The sequence below is a fragment of the Schistocerca cancellata genome, chromosome 1 (genome assembly GCF_023864275.1).
Source record: "Schistocerca cancellata isolate TAMUIC-IGC-003103 chromosome 1, iqSchCanc2.1, whole genome shotgun sequence".
In the NCBI taxonomy this organism is placed as follows: Eukaryota; Metazoa; Arthropoda; class Insecta; order Orthoptera; family Acrididae; genus Schistocerca; species Schistocerca cancellata.
In genome coordinates, this window is record NC_064626.1 from 821178288 (window position 1) to 821193837 (window position 15550).

General features: G+C 43.6%; 1 protein-coding gene across 8 annotated transcripts in view; it reads left to right on the forward strand.

Annotated features, from left to right (window-relative positions):
• Positions 1–15550, forward strand: part of LOC126188374 (glutamate-gated chloride channel) — a 681209-nt gene that overhangs the window by 393405 nt on the left and 272254 nt on the right. For all 8 annotated transcript variants that reach the window (XM_049929990.1, XM_049929998.1, XM_049929976.1 and 5 more), the window contains exon 3: positions 4430–4480. The gene's annotated coding sequence lies outside the window, so the exon portion shown is untranslated. The remainder of the gene's footprint in view (positions 1–4429; positions 4481–15550) is intronic.

Consider the following 15550-nt stretch of genomic DNA (forward strand, 5'->3'; position numbering starts at 1 on the left):
GAGAACTGCACTCAATTTTTCTTACTACAGGGAGTGGCCAATTCTATGAGGGAACATGCTGAGCTTCAGGCTCCAGGTGTGAAATGGTAAGATTAACTGTAAGTCATAAATTACATAAATAATGCAGTGGATAGCGTAATTTCTATACTTTTTAATTGCTGTGTTGTTTAATTGAATATAAAAGTCATATTGGTAATTTAAATTGAATGATTTTACTGAGTTTATGTTTGTTCTTCATGAACGCAAGGACGAAGCGCTTCAGGTTACCTACATACTTCGGCTCTTTTACGTAAGTGAAGTTCTTTTTCGCGGCAATTAATCATTAATGACAAGTTCAAACTTTAAAGAAGGGGTCTAATTATAAAGTTCGTTAAAAGTTCTTTCGGTGCAAATAGCCAAGGTCTTGTACGTTCGGCAAAGAATGTAACGTCACTACGTCAACAAATAAAAACTTGGGGTTTCTTCAGTTAACTGTTCTTTTATTAATGACTTAGTTACAGGAAGGACCCTAGTTCAGAAATGTACTAACTTTTCAGTCATCTGGCAGTGGTAAACCATAAAGCAAGTCACATCCGGAAAGACCGTTAACTGCTGAGTTGTGTCGAACTTTAGAGGTTGTGTGTAACTCAGTCCCGTCCCACAAACGTGTGATGCTGCTCACTTAAGCCTGCGGATGGCGCCAGGCGCCGACGCAAGGCATTGGCACTAGGTCATCGAACCACTGCTCTCGTCCCGTCCTCCAGCAACCCCCCCGCCCTCCCTCCCCTGTCTTCTCATTGTTCCCCCACTCTGTCCGCCACGTGACAATGACTACTGCTGCGGTGCACTCACAGTCGATACACTCGGTCTTTCCTTGAAATGATACAAACTGCCAATATTGGTGTGATGGTGGAAAAAATGGTTCAAATGGCTCTGAGTACTATGAGACTTAACATCTGAGGTCATCAGTCCCCTAGAACTTAAACTACTTAAACCTAACCAACCTAAGGACATCACACACATCCTTGCCCGAGGCAATATTCGAATCTGCGACAGTAGCAGCACCGTGGTTCCGCACTAAAGGGCCTAGAACCGCTCGGCCAGAGCGGGCGGCTCTTCTGATGATAAAAATCCAAGTAGGCATACGTTTGTGATAATTATTCTTATTTGTACAACATGCTCAATGTGCTAGACTCACAACAGTGGCGAAATTCTGAAAAAAATATTACTCGCAGAAAGTGATAACATTATAATCCACGTCCTGTTTTCATAGTTTACTGACATCTCTCAGCGAAGATTTAACTTTGAATGCTGGGTTCTTTTGCCATATCATTGTATAGTATAATCTGAGGAGATCTGAAGATTTTGCAGAGCTTATCGTGTTGTTCGCGGCTCACAGTTTGTAAGAGGAAAATTGCTGCTCTAATGAATTACAGACAGGTTTCTAAGTTAAAGTCAGATGGCATTGTTAGTTGATAGACCCGTAGGGGTATGTTCAGCTCCATAAATGCAAAAGTTTCCTTCATTCGGACACTACTTCATCTTTTCTTCACGAAGCAATGTGAGTGAGTGATGTGAATAAGTGTGCATTGTACCGTCACAATTGTGGTTTGCAGTGGATGTGGTAGAAAGGAGGGAGATTGTGGGGCTTGCTGCCGACCCAAAGCCTAGTACTATCAGATAGCACCATTCTGACGAACACATCAACATTAAAGTGTCAGACGCCGAGGAGAATTTTGTGATTAACCTGAAAGATAGCAGCGCACAGATCATAATTAGAACTTGCTGCTACGTCTCTCCCCATTGCGGACAAAACAATATTGATGAAAATTTATTTTAACGCTTATTTCGAACCGACAACCTCTGGCTATGCGGTACTTCATTACCACGATCTAGAGAGCTAGAGAAAGATAAAAATACGAACATCTTCAACAGATTCATAACTGTCAGGCTTTCTACAGTGATAAAAAGCTTTAAACCATGATTGGTTCCATGTAAACTGATACATTTTTGGGTTGGGTTTTTGGGGGAGGAGACCAGACAACGAGGTCATCAGTCTCATCGGATTAGGGAAGGATGGGGAAGGAAGTTGGCCGTGCCCTTTCAAAGGAACCATCCCGGCATTTGCCTGGAGTGATTTAGGGAAATCACGGAAAACCTAAAGCAGAATGGCTGGGCGCGGGATTGAACCTTCGTCCTCCCGAATGCGAGTCCAGTGTGCTAACCACTGCGCCACCTCGCACGGTACATTTTTGGCAGGCGGTGTAATAGCTATAGAGCTGAGGGTGCGAATTGTATTCTTATGTAACAGTCCTGTTTATGTTGGTTGTGAATACGATGTCGGTGGTGAATATGTGGATCTTCCGAGACCAACGATTTCAGCTAAACTGCTTTTAGATTCCTCATATGAGTATCAACATTTCTGCCTTTTATAATACTTCTAACAGTGTATCTGTCTTTACATCTCTATATCTGTACCTTCCTTTCCTTTCAGATTGCAACATTTCTTTTTACTTCGAAACGACGTCACTAGCGCTATGTTTGCTTTGCTCGAAGAAAATGTCGACGTTACTAGCAAATACTTGGGATTTGTCTGTAGCTTTTTTTATAACCATAAAATATGCCGGATTTAATACAAATAAAGTGTGCGGCAGGCTGTGTTTATACTAAGAACTTACCTATTTACTCAAAGGCAAAACCAGAATATGGCTTAGCAGCGCCTCAAAGTATATATACATAATTCTTCCCCCCTATTTGGCGTCCAGACAACGAAAACTGCTGTCTAGTATCCGGCAGACAAACGAAGAAAATGAAAACAACAATGAAACTGCTCAGAGATAGCATCCCATCCGAGAAAGATGATCATGAAACAACAGAATCTCCCACTGCGGAACAAAACGTGAAGACTACTCTTGCTTATGGGAGTTGTATATATATATATATATATATATATATATATATATATATATATATATTTATTTATTTATATAAAACACTTTGACGTGTGAGCAACAGGTAACTTATGAAGGATTTAGCAGATGTCACGGTGACATTCTTGGAGTGCAAAAATACGCTATTTGATCGAGAGAAGCTGAACACTTTATAGTAGATGTAAATACGAGGTGCGACAATAAAGTAATGAGACTGATTTTCTTTGCAAGATGTGGCAACCCTACAGGCTTGCGTAGGCACAATATCTTTGACCTTAGTCTATAAACTGCTTCTAGTCCAAGCGGCACATCGATGCAGCTGCTCAGTCGTGAGTTGTGCTGTAATAAGTTAACACGTGTGTGTGTGTGTCTCTCGTCTTGGAAAAGGAACCGCATAATATTGTGCAACGGTGTGCCATTTCATTTTGCGTTAAATTGGGTGAAAACGTGACGTCAACTTACGGTAAGCTTCAGAAGGCTTTTGGAGAGGAGGTTATGTTAAGAGCTAAAGTTTTTCGTTGACATAAAATGTTTAGTGAAGGCAGAACGAATGTTTAAGATGAAGACAGCAGCGGACGACCATCAACCTCACGGACGGATGTCAACTGTTCATAAAGAGTGGGTGCCTCCTGGACAAACAGTTAAATAATATTACTACAAAGAAATTTTAGAAAGACTTCGTGAAAGAGATCTTCGTGACCGTGCTAACATTGCTGATAATTGGATTCTGCATCACGATAATGCGTCATCTCATACTGCTCTGACAGTACAGCAATTTTTAACCTCAAAACAAATTTCAGTACTACCAGAGCAACCTTATTCACCAGATAGCGCTCTGTGCGACTTTTTTCTATTTCCAAGAGACAAAACGGCGGTCAAGGGTCACCATTTTCAAACAACACAAGATGTCCAAAAAGCTGTGACGAGGATCTTGGAGGATATTACAGAAGATGAGTTCCAGAAATGTTACCATCAGCGCTGGAAAAGTGTGTGCAATCAGAAAAGGAACTACTTTGAAGGAGACAACAATAAACTTGACTAAAACGATAAGCAACATTTTTTTCACATCAGTCTCATTACTTTATTGTCGCACCTCGTATGGGGTGTGCCGTTCCCTGTCCGTCAGTACATGACCAGTACATAAAGTCTGCCTTGTCTTGGTTTACCTATGGCGGTTCTCGGCTTGCGCAGCTTTAGAGGGGTTGAAATGTCCCTGAGGAACTTCCTACGCAGGTGAAATCCAATGAGTGGTCCACGTTCGAAGTCAGTGACTTCTCCTGACAGACCCATTCTGCTGTTACCGCTTCTCTACGACACAATACTCCCTGTCTCTTTTAATACTGGCGGGCCATGCTGTCGAGACTTCCAATGTTCAATTCCGCAATGCACTGTGGCATCTGGATACCTTTGATCAGAATGAGTATGTCTGTTGCTCATCTCGATGCTGACTCCTTTTATCATATCTAATGTTCTGAATTTGTTTTGACTGCTACTACAGCTTTTCGTTTCTCTGTTCACAGCTATAACCGAGGAACCATAAGCAACAGTCACCGGCAGTTGAGTGTTAACTGGTAAGTTGATGGAACTTTGGCAGTACTACAAAGCACGTATCAAATTGTTCCGTAGTCTTTCTAAAATTATCACTGATTGTAAGAATATGTATCTGAATGTTATTTGTGAAACCGTAGTGGTAACGTTTCAGTCATTAGTGTTTTATAACATTTGGTTCTTATTCTAAAGCATTATAACTAAGCTTCCCTCTAGACATTTTAAGTCTCATCTTCATGTACGATAATTATGGAAACTGAAGAAATGAATTAAAATTTGGGCTACGGCCGGGACTTTTTTTTTTTAAAGGAAACCATTCAAATTTTATGAGTAATAGGCATTTTTCACTAAGTAACGCTTGTATCCTAGAACAATATAGTACAAATAATTAAATATACCTGGAAGCTGCCGGCCGCTGTGGCCGAGCGGTTCTTGGCGCTTCAGTCCGGAACCAAGCTGCTGCTACGTTCGCAGGTTCGAATCCTGCCTCGGGTATGGATGTGTGTGATGTCCTTAGGTTAGTTAGGTTTATGTAGTTCTATGTTCTAGGGGACTGATGACCTCATATGTTAAGTCCCATAGTGCTTAGAGACATCTGAACCATTTGAACATGGATGCTATGCAACACTGCATGACAGGAAGCAAATGCTGTCTTTTATAACAAACAAACGTTTAGGAAACACTGGTAGGACTATTGGAAGAACATTTGACTCTGATTTGGATGTGACCATGACAGATATTTAGCGGGGAGCACTTTTTAGCACTGTTTCACTGAGAAAAGACACTTTAGATTACTATACTTGACTATTTTAGTCGAGCGGAGGAACACTTTCAGTTTCGTGTTGTACTTATTCACTTTCACTGCACACATTCTTCTTGTGGTGAGCGTGGTGGGGTGGCTGGTGGCGGTGCTGAGAGTCACAGGCTGGGGAGGCCTCTGCCAATCGCTGTCTGCAGTGGAATCTGCAGGAAGTTTTTCAAGTTCTCGCGGTAGCGCCTGTGCTGCTGGGCCGTCTTGTTCTCCTCCCAAAGGTCCATCAGGAAGGCCATATGGTCGGTCTGCCTCGTCGCTACGCTGGCTTGTGGAGTCATGGCGAGAATCCAGAGAGTCGCCAGCCGCTTGGGTCGTGGAAATGGGTTGGAGTCTGGGACAGTGATTGCTTCCACTGTGATGCTTCCTGGCGCCGTTTTGTTGATGTGGGCCACCATCTGCTGGCATGCTTCCCATATGTTGGTGGCATTCCCTCAGGTGAAACGGTGCTCGAGGGTCTCGGTCATGGCGGCACATACGTTACAGTTGTCACTTGCGACGAGTTTTATTTCCTCCAGTCTTTGGTTGGTTGTTACCGTTCTGTTTACTATTTTGTACCATGTCTCCGTTGCATCTTTTGGCAACACCTATTTTGGAGACATTTTTCCATATTTGTTTCCTGTTGTACTGCGGAATTTTGTTTTCAGTTTTGCTTTTCGCCGGCCTCCCCCTGAGGGCCCAGAACATTCTCTTGGCTGTTCTGTGGCCGGGGTTCGCCACGGTGTTCAGAGCGCAGCTCTTGTTGACATAGTGCAGCCTAACGTATCGCATACTGAAAGGGATGTGCCTCGTGTCGACCGGCGCTTCTTCTGCTGCGAGTTTGTATCTTTCAATCCTGTGACGCTGTCAGAGTTTCTCTCCTGGATGGCGGGTGTTCGTTTTAATAGGATTGCCGCACATTTGGCCTTTACATCTACTAGACCTAGTTCCCCTTCTTCTGTTGGCAGCGAGCACGTTGCTTGCGCCACTTTGAATGTATTTCGACGCCACAGCAGGTAGTACACTGCGCTCGTAATTGCTCTCGCCATTTCGGTCGGGATGCTTAGGATTTGCGCCAGGTACCATGCTTTCGACAGGATCGTCGTGTTTAACCAGGTCTATTTTCTGATGAATCATTAGTTTCCGGTTCGCGTGCTGTCTGGAGATGGTGTGTAGCGTGTCTCTCCAGTTTTATGCGGCCATTCTAAGCGGACAAGCCTGTATAAATATTCGGAGGACTTTATGACTCTGTGCTATTTTATACCATTGCCCGTCTGGTTTGAGCCATTGATTTCCGATCATTAGTAGCACTGTTTTTCTGGGGTTGGTTTGGGCGCCTGACGCTTTTTGGAATGTGTTCATTATGGTTTCTATTCGCCCAGTGTCTTCCTAATTTCCAAAAAAGATGCCTACATCATAAGCGTTGGCTTTGTCTCCTACGGAGAATCCTCTGATGTCATTTGATAGTTTCCGCAGCAGCGAGTCCAGTACTATAGCGAAGAGAGCCATCGACAATGGACAGCCTTGCCTTACGTATCTGTCCAGTTTTATCTGTTTTGTTTTCCAACTATTGACTGTTACTGTCGATCTTGCAGTACTTAGTATCTTCTGTATGACTGTGATAAATTTTTACCCAAAACCGAATCTGTTTAGTGTTTCTATGAGGTATGTATGGTCGACCCCGTCGAAAGCCTTTTCGAAGTCCACCGAAATTATGGCACCGGCGCTTCTGGTGGTGTCTGCCTGTTCTATTATGTCCGTGTAGGTGCATGTGGCATCAAATATATTTTTTCTTGGTACCGCACATGTCTGCCGCGAACTGATGACTTTCCTCATCGCCGATTTCAGGTTATCTGCGATGCATTTCGCTATTATTTCATAGTCGGCGTTGAGGAGCGTAATCGGACGAAACTCTTCAATGCGGCGGGCGAAGCTTTCTGCTTCGGTAAGCCCAGGTGGAATTTCCGCTCCATTGAGTGTCTCGTTCACCATATCCATGAACTGCACTCCTAGTACGTCTTAATACGCGAGGTAGAACACGAGCGGGAGGCGGTTGGCGGTCGGTGCTCTTCATCTGGCGCTGGTCTTCATAGATTCTTTGACGTCGTCCTCGTCGACATTCTCTGTCAGCAACGCCCTGTCTGCGTCTGCCAGCACACTCCTTGTCTGGTGCAGAATTTCGGCAGTTGCCGCCTCGTCTGTCTCTTCTCATCGGAACATGTCTCGCAGATAGTCTTCGACGTTATCCTGCAACTCACTTACGCACTTTCCTGCGGCTCTCTTCCTTTCCCTGTTAAGGTGGTGCGTGGTGAGTGGCTCTTCTTCGACCTCGCCATATGTTTTGCTTCTGCTGTTTCTTTATTTGTAGGACTTTGGCCTTAATTCTACGTACTCGCGGCAGGTATGACTGGTCGTCTGCTGGTGCTTCAAGTGCGTCTTTCAGGCACTGCTGTTAGAATTCGGCCGTGGCTCGCCACCAGAGTGACTTGCACCCGGGTCTCCTTGCTTAGTAGGCAGGAATGCGGACCATTACACTACCGCAGCACTATGGTCGACATTGCTGCACGGATTCTAAAGCATTACGTTTGTCCATTGTCTTTTAGACAAACTCCGAACAAGTTTCCTAGTAGCGACTCGGTACTCAGCAACGAGACAGCTGAAACAGGAAATGAAAACTACTTGACAAACACGTTAAACTTTTCACAGACCAGGTGTGTACATTATTACCACCTCCCAGCAAAGGCTGAGGTGATAGAAAAATTATCAGTAATTCCACAGGATTGTTTATATTTCCAAAATACCAGTAAATAGCTGTGATCATTCGTAGGAAAATGAAAGATAGAATAAGCACTTGAAGTTTATTCCGGGAAAGCACCCGGTAGTGCCGAATGATTGGAAGAATTCGAAGACAGTGTTTCCTATCTATGACTGAAGTCACTCATAAAACTTCCATTCGTCCCATTGTTGAGTACTATTCAGTTGTATGGGATTTTCACAAAGTCAGATTATTTAAAGGGACGTGGATAAATGCAACAAGTATTGCACGTCTTGTTTCTCATTTTCGTCAACATGACAGTGCTGACTAGGTACTCAGTCAACGACCAACTGAACCTAATTGTGAAATCCCATTCTGCTGACAGCGAAGCGTCGTGGAGTGGACTCCAGGAGACGCTGAAATCATTGGGGATGTATTCAGGTCTATGATAGTTCAACCACTGTTCTAGATTCGCAGACGTCGATCGTGGCTGCGTCCAAGGGGCACACGTACTCTTAATGTAGTCCACAGTATTGTGGCTGTGTAACATAGTGTGCTACATAAGCTTTCTCATGTCCGACATATGTTTCTTCCAACATTATGACACAATTCTTCAAAAATTGTGTGCTATATTTTCTTGCTGGAGGGCGCCATGAGAGAACGAACACGTAATCGAGAAGTACGTTCCGGTTTCGTTTTCCGATACTGGCAGCTGTGTTACAATCCCATTTCATGCGGCTTAATATCACCAACACGACAATGTAGTTATTGCGTTTATCGGCGCTCTTGTATCTTGTCATGAACGTGTACCAAAGAGGACTGTGATCCGTCATTCCGAGCGGCTTTTGATCGTGTTTCGTTTAAAGCCGGTTTTTCTGTCCTTCTGCTACTGGCTGTCCCCCGAGCTAGTAGAGTAACGTGTTCGGGGGGATGGCTTCTGTACATCACGGCGAGGAGATGATCACAGACGGTACAGCTGCTCACCCGTTGTTAATCTCCATATCTGACGTGGCGATTGGTTTACTGCACTGCGGTCTGTGTAGCCACTGTTGCAACAGTCGACAGATTCCCCTACGGTTAAAATGATATTGTCTACGGCAACTGACTCTGACGGCTGCGGTTTTCCAGACTGCTTGACGTGAGAAGTCCAGTGCCGAGCCGAACCACACAGTTCAGCATGGTGGCAGGAGTACTCTTTCTCCAGTACGGCGGTTATCTTTCATCCAAGAGACCATGAATCTCTACTGGAGAATACTACAAGAAAAGTGTGGTGCACAGAGATGAACTTTCTGTACCTGCAATGCACTACTACTTGCATGTATGTCGAGGGAGAATCGAGAAAATGATGTGGCAGAGAAAAATGTATGTACTGACGTTCTGTTTTTAGACAGACGTGACTGGAATAGGGACGCGGAGAAATGTAAAGAACATAAACTTGTAGTTAGATGCACAAAGCTATCTAAAATATGTTACGCTCTGTACTGAACGGTTTAAAATTGAAGCGAGTAGTGCACATGCAATGAAGATTGTATTTTGCGAAGTATGTCACACAGAGTGCAATTACCATGTGACTTCATATTATATTCGTGGATGAAATACGATTGAGAAAACCATATTGTGGAAGTGTCTCTATCTGTGCTTCAGAATGGCGCTGATCAAAAATGGTTCAAATGGCTCTAAGCACTATGGGACTTAACATCTGAGGTCATCAGTCTCCTAGACTTAGAACTACTTAAATCTAACTAACCTAAGGACATCACACACATCCCTGCCCGAGGCAGGATTCGAACCTGCGACCATAGCAGCAGCGCGGTTCCGGACTAAAGCGCCTAGAACCGCTCGCCAACTGCGGCCAACTATACAGAATTCAGCAATGTAAAACCTGTAGGGAATGATTAAATACGACAGCAGGTTTCATTGTATCTCATCGGTGACAAAAGCGCCAGGTCAGCATATGAGTTCGACTGAGATGAATGATGGGACTCTGGGAACACAGCGTAACGTTTAAGCTCGAGCATGCAGTAACAATGGCGATACGTATGCCGTACTAGTGAATGGAAGAGGGCATGTGAGCGCATACTGTACAACGCAATGTGGTAACACAACGTAATGACCCCCACCTTATCTGCTTCGCAGTAATGGATCTTACAGTACTTCATACATGTATGGCTTCTCACCATCCTACTCTAATACAATTAAAGGATACATTTTTTGAAATCCCGTAATTGTTTGCCATTGGGACGCAGAAGGTTGAAATTACGCTCAAAGGTGCCAACAACCCTCCTCTGTAACGGTGCAAAAGCATGGCACCTTGCGACGCCACCATCGGGCTCGGCGGCGCTCCAAACAGCAAGGTGTCAATGCGAGGAAAACCCACAACTCAGAAGTTCCTGTGAGCTTTAATGTAGCTAATGATCTCTCATTGGCACCAAATTTCACTTCATTTCTGCCCAAAGCCACCGTGGTCGTGTCGCACGACAGAAATGTCGTCACACCCATTCTTAGCCGGCCGCTGTGGCTGAGCGGTTCTAGGCACTTCAGTCCGGAAGACAGCTGCTGCTATGATCGCAGGTTCGAATCCTGCCTCGGGCATGGATGTGTGTGCTGTCCTTAGGTTAGGTTTAAGCAGTTGTAAGTCTAGGGGTCTGATGACCTCAGTGTTAAGTCCCGTAGTGCTTAGAGCCATTTGAATCAATTCTGGATAGCACTGCACTATCCGCTAACACAAGAGAAGAAGACTGGCGAAACAACGTCGATGAAGTTGATTCCACAGATGTTCAGTTGGGTTCGGATCCTTGGAAACAGGCATTGTTGATTGTGTGTGTATTGGTTACATTATTCCAATTACTATCGTAATATGTACACTACTTGTGACAGATGTCGCATTTGATGATGACACAGAAATATATCTGGAGATTCTTACGTTCGTATTTGACTTAATTCCGCAATTTTCATGTTTCTTGTTCTCTGAGCTGGAATTCTTCCATTAAATAGATAGTTCCGCGACGGTGACCTGTGAGCTATACGCTAAGAGCAAAGTTAAATATTTTACTATCGCTGTCTACTTCACCGTATCTTCAATGTGCATGCACCCCCATTACCTCGCATCAGAGATTGTATACCTATCGTCTCGTCATGATGGAAACACAAAGTTTCACGTACCTATTATCCTACCTGTGCCCATCCACAAAAAGTAAGAACATTCTGAAACTCCTGCTTTGCTGCTGTCCACATCTGGAACAAGATATCCTACTCTCGGTGCACAAATAAGTGCCTTATTGCTGCTAGCGCTCATAGTATAGACCCACCTGACTCTAATTTGTGTTGTCCGCAGCTCGTGGTCTCGCGGTCGCTTTCTCGCTTCCCGAGCACAGGGTCCCGGGTTCAATTGCCGGCGGGGTCAGGTATTTTCACCAGCCTCGAGATGACTGGGTGTTTGTGTTGTTCAAAATGGCTCTGAGCACTATGGGACTTAACTGCTGATTTCATCAGTCCCCTAGAACTTAGAACTACTTAAACCTAACTAACCTAAGGACAACACACACATCGATGCCCGAGGCAGGATTCGAACCTGCGACCGTAGCGGTCGCGCGGCTCCTGAATGTAGCGCCTAGAACCGCTCGGCGAGTCCGGCAGGCGTCTGTGTTGTCATCATCATTTCATCATCATTCATGCAAGTGGAAGACTGGATTAAGAAAAGGTTGGGAATTTGTACGGGCGCTGATAACCGCGCAGTTGAGCGCCCCACAATCCCAACATCATCATCATCATCATAATCTAATTTGTGTTTGTTGTTATACCTGTCATGAATGAATACAGGCCGGCCAGTGTGGCCGAGCGGTTCTAGGCGCTTCAGTCTGGAACCGCGCGGCCGCTACGGTCGCAGGTTCGAATCCTGCTTCGGGCATGGGTGTGTGTGATGTCCTTAGGTTAGTTAGGTTTAAGTAGTTATAAGTTGTAGGGGACTGATGACCTCAGATGTTAAGTCCCATTGTGCTCAGAGCCATATTTTGAATGAATACAGACTAAGCTTCTTTCTGGACTATGTTATAGTCATTTCGGAATGTTAGGTTGTGTATTAGGTTATCTTGTAATTATTGGAATATAAAACATGTAGAACCCCTGGTTAGATTTAAGAGAAGGCCTGATCTTCACAAGTTAAATAGAGAAATAAATATAAAATCGATAATATTCGATATTTTTTGACTTAAAAAGTATCCCCATAGCTATGTTATTTTGCTTTCAAATCAGAAAATGGTAAAACTGAGTCTATTTTCCGATGCTTTTGTCCATCACGCATGCTTTTTACGTATGTATCTCCTTGTAATAGTAGTACTTTCCCAATAGTTAAATAAATAGTAGGAACGGGCGAATTGAAGGCAGACAACCGACACCTTTGCAAGTGACACATCTGCTTGATCTCGAGCCTGGCGAGCGGAATTGCAAATCAAGACAGGCGGACGCCCGGCCTGCGGCGAAGTGCCTCTTGTTGAGGTGCGATGAGGCGAAGCGAGGCGCGGCGCGGCCCCGTGCCGTGTTGTTCCAGCTCTCAGCCCGCGGCACTCCTGGCCCACGCGTCTCGTTGCCCCGGCTACGGCTACGGCTTCCTCTCTGAGCGTTCTTACGAAGGCTTCTGTGCCGAGCCGATGACCTCCTGTTTTCTTACCGTGGAAGCGTTTCTTCTGGAGCATGTAATTAACAGTCCAGAATACTTGAGTATTATTCGAAGGTACAAGGCTAAGGAGAAAATTCCCCGGTCCGGAATCTAGATTGCGTTGATTAGATTACATTAGATTAGATTAATTATTCATTAACTTTAATGATCCTCAGTCAATAAACAGTAAAATTATGTACATGTATTAAATTTAAACTTCTAATATTTACCGGTTTAATACTTACATCTCCTTTCATTTAATCCATCATTCAGATATTTGCCAGTTTCTTGGCTATTACAGCCAAGTATTGTTAAAAATTGAAGTAAGTTATTCATTTCAGTGATCCTCAGTTAATAACAGTCAGATTATGTACAAGATTTAAAATTAAAGTACAAGATTTAAAATTAAACTTCCACTATTTACGGACTTAAGACTTACATCTGTTTTCCATACATCCATCATTCACACAGTAGGTAGTTACTTGGCTGTTACAAATCAAGTATTGTCAAAAATTAAAGTATAATAAATTTTCATTAAAATGGTCTACTGCACTTGTTGAGAAACTCATGGATGGAATAGAAGGAGTTGGCCACCAAAAATTCTTTTAAATTATGTTTAAATTCTGCCTTGTGTGAAACTAAAGTCTTAATGGTTGCTGGTAACTTATTGAAAATATGCGTTGCTGAATACTGGACTCCTTTCTGGGCAAGAGTAAGTGATTTTAAATCTTTATGTATATTGTTCTTATTCCTAGTATTGATACTGTGTACTAAGCAGTTAGATGGAAAAAGAGATGCATTATTTAGAACAAACTTCATTAAGGGATAAATATACTGAGAAGCTGTGGTTAATATGCCCAATTCTTTGAATATGTTTCAACATGATGTTCTTGGATTTACACTACTGCTGGCCGGAGTGGCCAAGCGGTTCTAAGCGCTACAGTTTCGAACCGCGATCGCAGGTTCGAATCCTGCCTCGGGCATGGATGTGTGTGATGTCCTTAGGTTAGTTAGGTTTAAGTAGTTCTAAGTTCTAGGGGACTGATGACCTCAGCAGTTAAGTCCCAGAGTGCTCAGAGCCATTTGAACCATTTACACTACTCATTACTCTTATTATACGCTTTTGTACTCTATAAATTTTTTCTCTGTTTGTGGAGTTACCCCAAAATAGGATACCATATGACATAATGGAGTGAAAATAAGCAAAATATGCCAGTTTTTTAATATTTAGATCTGCTGTATCTGACATCAATCGCATTGCAAACTCAGACTTATTTAGGCCCTTTTTCATATCATAATGATATCACCAAAATTTTGTTTCTGTTTTGTTGGCACACTTGCACAACAATCTACATCTATTTTTACTTGTATTCTCAGCAAAGAATGAAATGATCGTATGGCATTGTTTGCCAGGAGGCCCCACCCGGGGAAGTTCGGCCGATAAGTGCGAGTCTTATTTCAGTCGAAGCCACATTGAGCGACTCGCGTGCCGGTGATGGGGGTGAAATAATGAAGAGGACGACACAACACGCAGTCCACAAGCGGAGAAAATCTCCAACCCGGCCGGGAAACGAACCCTGCTCCGGTGCATGGGAGGCAAGCACGTTACCACTTTTATTTTTATTTGTTTTTGCATGTTGTTCGGTATTGTTCGTTGGGTTTGGTCTGGGCGAACGTCAGAAGACATCCGTTCAAGTTGATCGTTGATTCCTTTACACAGTTTTTTCTTACAGAGGGCGAGCAGCCCTCTGACCGAACACACTGAGCTATCGTGCCGGCGCTCAGCTAAGCAGGCTGACCTCTTCTCAGAAAAACCTGGCGGAAGCCTAATCGCAACACCTTCAAACTGCAAGGGCCTTCTGAAAAGTAATGCCTCCGAATGTTTTATGCAAAAACTGTTAAAACTAATGAAAGAAACGTTATTAACATTCTACATCTTTATTCTTCATGTTAATACGTTTACACCCCCTCTTCAGCTAGAGAGCTCCGAAGTGTACCATGTAGCATGCCAGTGTGGAACGTAACTATGTAGGTGGATGGGAAACAGCGTGCTGCATTCGATTTTCGAATACAGGAGTTCGTGCAGACATGAAGCACCCTCTCTTTCAGCATGACAACGTCAGACCACACACGAGCGCTGCGACATCTGCATCAATCCGGCGCCTTGGGTTCAATATTATCGATCATCCTCCATACAGTTCCGACTTAGCTCCACCCGAGTATCATCTGTTTCCAAAACTTGAAGAACATCTTCGAGGTCTTCACTTTGATAATCATGATGTGGTGCAAGCAGAGGTGAAGTTGTCGCTCCGTCAACAGTGTTAAACATTCTACAGTGATGGTATCAACAATTTTTATTACAATGATCATTTCTCCGTGAGTAGGTTGGCGTCGACAAAATATTTTCGAATAGCGAGGTCAGAGTTGATGATTGGAATTTCATGAAAAGATCTCGCCGCAACAAAACACACCTTTGTTTTAATGATTGCGAGCCCAAATTTCATATCATATCCACGACACTCTCCTCCTCTTTAGTGCCAATAAGTAACGAGCTGCCTTTCTTTGAACTTGTTCGGTGTCTTTCGTCAATCCTGTCTGGTACGGATCCTGCACCTTTCGGTAACAATTTGTAAGAGGATGGATAAATGTACTGTAGACAGTCTACTTAGTAGGCCTGTTGCATCTTTTAAGACCTCTGCCAATAAAATGCAGTCTTTGGTTTGCTTTTCCCACAAGATTATCTATGTGATCATTCCAGTTTAGGTTGTTCGTAATCGTAATGCAGAGGTGTTTAGTTGAATTGACAGCCTTTAGATTTATGTGATTTATCATGTAAACGAAATTTAAAGCGGTCCTTTTAGCATTCGTGTGAATAACCTCACATTTTTTGGAAC